Source organism: Mus caroli, chromosome 11, assembly GCF_900094665.2.
Source record: "Mus caroli chromosome 11, CAROLI_EIJ_v1.1, whole genome shotgun sequence".
NCBI classification, from domain to species: Eukaryota; Metazoa; Chordata; class Mammalia; order Rodentia; family Muridae; genus Mus; species Mus caroli.
The window spans coordinates 45,613,475-45,623,022 of NC_034580.1; the positions used below are offsets into that span (position 1 = coordinate 45,613,475).

At 46.9% G+C, this 9,548-nt stretch overlaps 1 protein-coding gene across 1 annotated transcript in view; it reads left to right on the plus strand.

Annotated features, from left to right (window-relative positions):
• Adamts2 (ADAM metallopeptidase with thrombospondin type 1 motif 2) overlaps nt 1-9,548 on the plus strand; it is a 201,201-nt gene that overhangs the window by 126,126 nt on the left and 65,527 nt on the right. The window lies entirely within an intron of this gene.

A 9,548-nucleotide genomic window follows, 5' to 3' on the forward strand; every position in this document is an offset into this window, starting at 1 on the left:
GTTTTGCCTTATAACGAAATGCTGGCGGCAGCTAACCTTATAAAAACAAAAGCTCATAGTTTTGACACCTCAGGGGAATGGCACTGGTAGGGGCTTAGCGCACTCTCTCTCTCCCTCTCCTTTCCCCTCTCTCTCACGGGGGCTAGGGGCGGGTGAAAGGATGGCTTTATGAAAGTGGAAGTCTTGGTGACAATAGTCTTATCTTTAGGGTCTTGCTGCTGCAGGATGGTGAGTTCAAGTCAACGTATGACACCACATGCTTTCAGCAGCTGGGGCTCACGTTCCATGCTTCCATCCTCTTCCCCTGTCACTTCTGTGTTGAGTCTCCTGTTTCCTGTATCATCTTACACTTCACTGGGTGCATCTCTTTGTTTGGATGGACCATCTCCCTCAGTAGCTTTTTCAGAAGAAACCCTTTCAGGAAGTACATGATCTGGAAACTTGTATGTCTGGAGATGTCTATATAGTCCAGTGTCATGCTTCATTGAGCAGTTGGGTGTGACTGCAATTAAGCAATTTCCCATCAGAATTCCAAATGTTCTTCTTCTAACGCTGCTTCCGTGACGTCTGATGCTCTGAACCCATCCCTCTGTCTACCTCTTCTGTCACCTGTGGATTCCCGCTTGTCCTATGGAAGCTTGTAGACTCCGCTGTCTGCTGAAATTTTGTAATCATTTGATCTGTTTAGTCTCCATTGGGTACTAGATGAATCCTTTTGGCCTGGAAACACCCTCTGGCTAGGGGAATTTTCTAGAATGATTAATGTCCTCTCCTCTGGTTTTCCATGCTCTTTATAAAGCTTCTGCTATCTGGATGGTACTCGATGATCAATTTATCATCAGTCTCAGATCGCCTTTGACTTGCTGTTTCACTTGGTGGGGAAGCTCTCAGCCTCCCATTCCAGTCCTTTCACTCAGGTTATCTAGTCTTTCTTTTGTTTTGTTTTGTTTAGTAATTTCCAGGAGCTCATTTGAATGTTTGCTTCCTGTTCCTTTTTAAAGTATGTAACATCTCTTCTCAGCATTCAGAGGATACGTGCATAGACTTCCCATTCTCAATTCCCTGCAGAATTCATTTCTTTCGTCTGTTGGAAATGACTCCAGGTTTGTAGAGAGAAGCTGGTGTGAACTCACCCCTTCACTGGGCTTTCTAGGCTCAGGACCACAGGCAGCCATGAGGTGCTGCAGTGGGAGAGCATTCAGAGAGATAGATAATGATGGGAGGGGATAGACACGTCCCCTTCCAGTCCCCAAAAGGAGCCTCATTAGAAAAAGTGGCAGCCATGCAGAGTGTGGTGGTCTTGAAGGAAGGAGCCTTCAGTTCCAGAGGACAGCATGACTTCATGACTTTTATAGATATTTGGGGTGGTGGGCAGACTCCATACCACATGACCTGCGCTGTCCAGGAGTCACACAGCAAGAAGGCACTGAATAATAGTAAACTTATAACTAAGTGTTGTCCTTGGTCTGGAGTCAGAGGGACTGGGCTTGCTCATAGCTGCAGAGCCATGAAGAGAGTGGACTCTGGAAGAGGAGCGAGGTTCTAGTATATTAATCAGCTCTGTCCAGGAAGAGCTGCATGGGGACCTGGGTTGCTGTCAGGGAGAGAGAGGCAGATGAAGGGTCTGTGGTCTCACAGCCTTTTTCCTGTTTCCTGGTGGGTAGTTTTGTTTGTTTCCTTACTTTGGTGTGTGTGTGTGTGTGTGTGTGTGTGTGTGTGTGTGTGTGTGCATTTTCCTTCTTGATCTCCATCTGCAGTGTCAGAGGCATTCACAAAAAGCTGGTGGCCCTTGGATGGCTGTTCATTTGGAAAGGTAAACAACCATAATGAGAGTGACGACCATGATGACCATGATGACTAGAAACCCAGCGTTTGTAGGTGGGTTCCTCTTGCCCTTTGGTTCCTCAGAGTGCTCCCCCAGGCTCTGTCTAGAGTAGTGAATGTCTGGCCACCAGCACCTTAGGATTAACTGGGAAAGTGGACCTTCACTGAATCCTCTTGTTTCTAGAATGCTACCCTCACCCTTAATCACACCAAGTGCTTGTATCCCAGAGACCTTTTCAAAGACGCCTCCAGACGAAAGCCAGTCCAGCAGAGGGCACGGGACGTGGGAAGAGACTGTCACTGCCCTTCCACTCACCTGCTCCCCACACCACTTCCAGATGGTGCTTGCTATATCAGTGTCAGTGCTTTGGGGGTAACTGTGGCACAGATGAGAAGAACCCTGGCTCTCCTCCACAGCAGCATGGGGCTCAACTTGAATATATCAAGTTTATTACCACAGAAAGCTCTCTTGCTTCCCAGCCAATGACTGCTCTGATATGGTTTCTCTTCTGCTCACCCTGGGCTTAGAGCTTTGGGAATGTAAAATAAAAGTCCCTGACTGACACTTTCCAGACAGACGGATTCCAGAAAGGAGTCAAATGGGTGTTTATGTTCAAAGCCCTTTTTCACCTAGCTGTCTGGGTGTGTCCTTGGACATTTTATTCAGTACATCTCACAATTTTAGCATACTGTATTAGAATAAGTGCAATTTTATAATAAATACTCTGAATTTGAAGGAGCTGCTTTTCATTTATCTTATCCACACTTGTTGTCTGCTAAGAATTCCAGAACTAAGCAGGTTCTGGAATTTGCTGGAGTCTAATGATTCTTATGAGATCATGTAATACTTCATAGATTAGTTTAGATGAGAGTTCCTTCCAATACAGCGAATCATTCTCCTCTCCATTTATCATGGACTTTATTTATTTATTTATTTATTTATTTATTTTTGAGAGTGTTAAAGTGTATTACCTTTTGCTTGTCTTTACACCTTCATCATTTTTATTTATTTATTCCTTGGCATTATGATGGTTGTGCACTTTGGTTAACAGGCTCCCCTCCCCCAACCCAATTTTTTAGCTGGTTGTTGCTCCGAACAGATAGGTTACTGACTGCTGCGTGCCCATTTCCTGTGAAATTAAATGTGTCTATTCCTTGTGGGTTGGGAAACACTTTCCCATAGAAGCATCTAGACCTTCCTTTGGCCATCTTTTTCCAGCTTCTTTTAGTTATCTCTTTATTCAGATTCTATACTTCAGCCAACTGTTGGAATTTATACCTTCTACTGAGTCTATGCTTTTTAGAACTAAAGGTCTTGAGGCCTTCCTTTTTACTGTAATTCCCAGCTTTTGTTTCAATGTTAGTCATCACAGACAGTCTTAGTTGTTGTTGTTTTCTTTGTATCTCAGCATCTTCCACACATGCATGAAAAGGCCAAGTCTTGTTTTTTGGTGGTTTGAACACTAGATTGTCTTATGAACTTGAACCCTTTATGCCCATCCTTAGTGTTTGCTCTAACTCACTTGTTTTCTGGAATAAGTGCGTGACTGTTCACACCTAACTGGCCTTCACCTTCTCCTCCCACCCACTTGGTGCACTGGGTTTTCTCTCACATCTCCTGCAGGCCCTATTTGCCTCAGCCGCCCCTCCCCTTGAATACCTCTGATTTTATTGTATCTCATGAATGGCATTAAGATGCCCCCCCTTTTTTTTTGTTTTTTGGGTTTTTTTGTTTTTTTCGAGACAGGGTTTCTCTGTATAGCCCTGGCTGTCCTGGAACTCACTTTGTAGACCAGGCTGGCCTCGAACTCAGAAATCTGCCTGCCTCTGCCTCCCAAGTGCTGGGATTAAAGGCGTGCGCCACCACGCCCGGCACCTCATTTCTTTTTGTTGCTAATTATGTGATACATGTGTAATTTCTCCATCCCATTTGTTCTAAGCTGCCTGGTCCCTCTTGTCTTGGTTTCCCTCATGCAGGTAATTTATAGAGCGCTCTTATTCCAGTTCACACTTCAACACCTGTCACTATGTTCTCCTCCTGTTCCCACCCACCAATATTATCTTCCTGTCCCTGCATGCACCTGCCTCGTTTTCTACACCAGCTGCCCTTCTGCTGGGTCTTGGGTTCCCACTGCATCTCTTTCATAACTCCAAACCCTCTCAGCCCCAGGGTTCCTATGGGGCACTGGAAAAGCTGAGGCCACCCATGGCCACTCTCTTTGAGGGGGTCTTCATCCAAGGGTGGAGAAGCAGTAAGTGCCACTATGAATCTATAAAAGATATCAGAGCTGCTCACAATTGTCACTCCTGCTGAAGGGAAAGAAATGCTGTCTTGGGGAGGAGTTGAAAGAGGAGAATAACTTTTTCAAGCGCTATTTTTAATGATGGTTTTTAAACACTTTAACCTCCCTTGTAGCCCACCACCCACCAGAGGTAGTGGAAAAGAAAGAATGCAGGGGAGGTGTGTTTATTTAGAAAGAGTTCTTTGGAGCAACTCCTGTCTGTGTTATCTGGAAACCAGCTGTTCAGTTCACAGGCGTCAGCAACGGCAGTTCAATCCACTCACAAACACTTTATGGATATACCAGTAGTCCAATTCGGTAGAGTTGGGATAGCAAACATGAATCTGTAGTGGTGGCACTACCTAGCAGAGAGACACCCAGGCCTCATCCTCTGCACAAGTCAGCAGGAGGGACCTGGAGGGATGCCAGGAGAAATTATCTGCTGTGCCTCTCTCAGTGAAGTGAAGATCAGCGAAGATGAGAGACCAACAACCATTGTATAGCTAGCTGTACCAGCAAGTCCAGCTCTGCCACCATCACTGTCCATCAGGTTCTATTTATATCCCTCCAAACATCATGTGAGTCTGACTTAACAAAACTCTACCTGAGTCTGTCTCAGCTAACATCACTCTGTTAATCAGCCCAAGTCAGTGGAAGCAGCAAAAAAAAAAAAAAAGCCACGACACACCACCAGAAGTTTTGGGATGCAGTTCTTTCTAGGTTTTGAAAAATATAGCTCAACAACACAACATAAGGAGGACCAATGCATGCATGTTGTTAGCAAAGAATCCTTCATTACATGTCCTTCACATATTTGCTCTAGCAAAACATCCTTTCTCCTGTGTCTGCTTCAGGAAAACACTCCTTCACATGTTTGTCCCAGCAAAACATGTGAACCATCCAACACAACTGACTCTCCAAAGAACCCTTATATTTCCACTTCAGGGGAGAGTCTTAAAACATAGGATGGAAGGAGTAAGGGTCTTCTTAAGGAGGAGACATCTTAGCTGGCACCAGATGAACGGGAGAAATAGAATAATTCCTGGGAGAGTGGACAGGACAGTCTTCTCCTATCATGAAACTGTAAGCTTCTATAGGTTTTAGTCCCTGCCCTGATTTACCTCATATTGTCCCCAGTGTTTAATAAGGGCGATGGAGGTGACACATGGAGATTGTGTCAGTAGTCTTTCCATCAAGATGGCAAATACCAGAGTGAAACAGTATAGAAGGGGGACAGGATTTAGGGTCATGGGTTTCAGGCCATCATCACTTGGCCTGTTGTCCAGGCTATACTGTGTCAGCTCATGTCATGGAGTATGTGGAGGAGGAAGCTGCTCATCCATGGCCACTGAAAATCGTAGAGTCAGGAAGGGGCCAGTATCCCAACAGCCCCATCAAGGATGTATTCCAGGTAACCTAATTTCCTTTTACAAGGTCACCATCTCCCAGCAATGACACAGGCTGGAGCCAGAGCCTTGATTATATGGCCTATGGGCCAGGTATGAGGCAAACTCCGCTGAAAGTGAGATTAAATAATGGCCTCCTCTTTCACTCCTCTGAGCCCAGTGAGAAGGCAGGCATCAAGATCTTAGACTGGCTGCCTTCCCTATGGGAAGTCTGGAGTCTACTCCAGGGTGTGGTCATGAGCTAATGTAGTGCAGGAGCAGAAAAGTGAAGAGGCCAACCCAGCAAAGGCACTGACATAGACTTGCACAGGCTCCTGTAAGCCCTCAGGCATCCTTGCACTACAGGGCTGTCACCAGCCCTGTCACATTCTGCGTTATAGGCGAAAGACCAAGTGTCTTTTCTACCAATTTTGGTTCTCCTGAACCAGCCCTTGTGCAGGTGGAGCATGGCGTATCCCCTAGGCCATGTCAATAATATTGGAAAGGTTGGATGTGGTGGTACTTGTCTCTAATTCCATCACACAGGGAATAGAAGTAGAAGTTCAAAGACATCCTGGTCTACAGAATAAGTTCTAGGACAGCCTGGGACACAGAGTAAGACCCTATCCAAAGAGCAATAGGACAAACCAAACCAAAATCCAATATTGGAGAACACACCCAAACTTTGCTGTGACATGTATTATTATTGCAAGATCATGCTACTCCTGAAATAGGGATGATTATTCTCGTTGTTGTTGCTACAGACAGGGTCCCATGTGTCCCAGGCTGGCCTTGCCACCATCTGTAGCCAAGAATGACCTTGAACTCCTTATCCTTTTGCTTGCACCTCCTGAGTGCTAGGAGTACGAGTGAGCAGCACAGTTGCAGTGTTGGGGGATCAAGCACACTCCAACAGAAGATTCAGCATGGGAAGCAGATTCAGAATCGTCACTCTTTAAGGAAAGATTCTAGGACTGGATCTTGGCTTGGGCTCAGGTCTAGCTCCCCGTCTCTGTCAATGTAACTCAATGGACTCAATCTTTCTGTTCTTTTATTGCTCCCTGTTGATCGTCTGAATCCACTTTGGGCTACTCTCACAAAATGCCTCACCCTGGGTTACTTATTGAGGAAAGATGCTTGTTTTGCTCACCATTCTGAGGAATGAAAAGTTCAAGCAACATTCTGGCGATAGCACCCCCTGGCGGTGTCACAACATATCAAATGGCATCATAGAGTATATTCCAGAGGAAGAGATTGCTGCACAAGAGAAGAAGCCAAGATGAGGGTCCACATGCCCTCTTTTATAACAGCTGGTCCCCAGGGGGAATAACCTAGTCCCAAGAGCCCTGCCCCACTTCCACCCGATGCCACTGATTCTTTGATGAGCCTTACTACCTTCCTCTAGGCCCCATGTCTTGAGATCCTGCCATCTCAGTAACTCTGTGTTGGGGACCTTGCTTCCAGCTCTTGAGGCCTTTCAGGGACAAGCCAGAGGGGGAATGAGAACAACAAGGAGCCCCTCCTCTTAGTGAGAACTGAGCACAGTTTCATCACTGTGAAGGGCTGTGCACATGTCTTTGTCCTAGAGGTCACTCTGAGGATGCTTGAAGGTGCAGACCTCAGTCCATGGGCTCAGCACCCTTGCTGTACAGAGCTTATGTAGGTGGGCTTGCCCAGTGTCAACCACCCATTCCCCTGGGTGGTGGCTGCCTCAGGCTTGTCTGGGTAGGAACTTAGCTCCCCTGCTCTTATCCTCTCCCCAAGTCTGTTGATCTGCTTTCAGCATCTTTCCTTTGCCTTCTAGAGACTCTCAGGCCAGGACTCTTGGACATGGTTTCTGCTGTGTCATCTTTATCAAAGCAAAGAGAACTCCAGATGCCATCTGGAAGGGTCCCCAAGCAAGGAAATGCCAGGAACCAACTATCTTTTGTTTACTCATTCAAAAGATAGGCTCCAGTGATAGACACATGGGAGAGGGGAGGGTCAGCCAACCAGGCATGGCTGCTGGGGCCTCTGTCTTCTCTCTAACATCTGTCAACACCCTCCCCCTCCCGGGGCGACATGTATGTGTGTGTGTGTTACTGGGAGAGGGAGCTGCCAAAGTGGAAAGAGAAACTACAGGTAGCAGGTATCCTCCTGCCTCAGCAGGAGATGGGCAGCATTCAAAGTTCATCACCCTGACTGCATTAATAATGAGGATAGAACATGAGGTCATGTGAACTATGGGCCGAGGGCCAAGTGGGGCAAAGGTTATTAGGTCATTAGGTCAGGCTGGCAACCCACTATGGCTGGGAAGGCCCTGAAGGCCAGAGCTGTAGTCACTAGGAAGTTGATCTAGGACCTTTTAGGAACTAGTTGCTGGCCAGAGCTCCCTAGGAGAAACAGGAATATCAGGGCCAGAGTTTAGCTTGTGTTAAGGTCATGATCATTGTGAGGAAAACAAGGGTGGTCTTCATGATTGATGAGGTGGAGTATCTGCCTGGATGTCAACTTTCACTGGGACACAAAAGGGCAGTAGGGCAAGGTTCAGGTGGTCCCAGGCCTGGGGGCAGCAGACCCCACTGCTGTGTGCTGAGCTAGCTGGAACAGGCCTGAAGTTTCAAGGAGTGAGATTTTTAGAGAGAGCTGATCCAGCTACCTGATCCTGGGTTTGGGGAGTTCTCTACCACGGGCTGGGGTTTGAAGAAGGTATTCTAAAATATAATGCCCAGGACCCCTGTGATAGCTAATCTTGGTTGTCCCTCACACACTGGGAAGAGAGAATCACAGTTGAGGAATTGCCTCCATCAGATTGGCCCACGGGTCTATGGCACTGCTAAATGATGGAGAGAAGCCCAACCCACCCCTAGGCTGGGTAAAGAAGCAGGATGAACAGAAACAGGAAGCAAGGCAGTGAGCAGAGACCCTCCAAGGTCGCCTCTTCAGCTCCTCCTGGCTGGTCCTACCTTGACTTCCTCAATAATAGCCTAAAACTCTCGCCTGCCCAGGTTGTTTTCAGTCAGTGTTTTATCATAGAAACAGGAGAGCAAATTGGGGGGCCCCCTCCCCACAAAAAATCATTGTGATAAGAGTAATGTCAGCAACAATAATTACCACGCTGGAGGTGAAGTTGGCATTTCCAAAAGAGCTTTATAAAGCCTCATTGCTTTGGAAGGGCCTGACGCACATGGTTTGGCTAAACAACTCTGCCAGCTTGGCATTGCTGCTGCAAGAGATGCCTCAGACCAATTCCAGCCTCCTGGTGACTCTAGTGACCGCTACAGGCGATGCATAAAGAGTCATTCTGTGCTGCCTTGAGGAGTGGAGTCAGAAGGCCCTTGAAGGCCCAAGAAGTCATCAGGCTGGTAAGTGGCCTGGTGACCTGGGTCCCAGCATGCCCTCTCTCAGTACACCTAGGTGACCCAAGGATGGCCCCATCTCTAAATTTCTCAAGAGAAGCTGGATGTTCTCCGTGATTTTCAATGTGAATTCTTCCAAGTTTCAAATGCTGTCAACCAAATTAGGTATTTTTAAAAAGTGCCTTGGGGCCCCCAAGGAGTACCCCTTCAGTCTGTTGTTTCCCTGGGGCTGCCTTTGTGTGACCCTGAGCAAGATGAGGGCAGAAGGTGGTGTCTAGCTCCTTCCCCAGGGAAGGACTTTTTCTGTGGAAATTACCATCTTCTTTGCTTCCCAAGGTGGCTCTGAAGGTGAGCTGTCCCTGCGCGCTGAAAATGCAAAGAAATAAATGCATGAAAATAGATCAGCAATCCCTCAAGCCCTGTGTCAGGTTGAAGTCCCAGGCGGCTCCTCTGGAGGCATCAGGATGGCCCTGAATCATCTCCAGGCAGCTGAGTGGAGCAACACTCAGCTCTGCATGGGCCCTGCCTGCAGGGCTCACCCGTTCCCCATGCCTAGAGTAGCCCTGAACAGGACCTTCCATGTTTGTGCATGTGTGCATAAGGGTGCATTGCATGCACATGTGAGCATATGACTATGCACTTCAGATGTGTAGTTGTGTGTTTTAACTTATATATATATATATATATATATATATATATATATATATATATGTCTATGC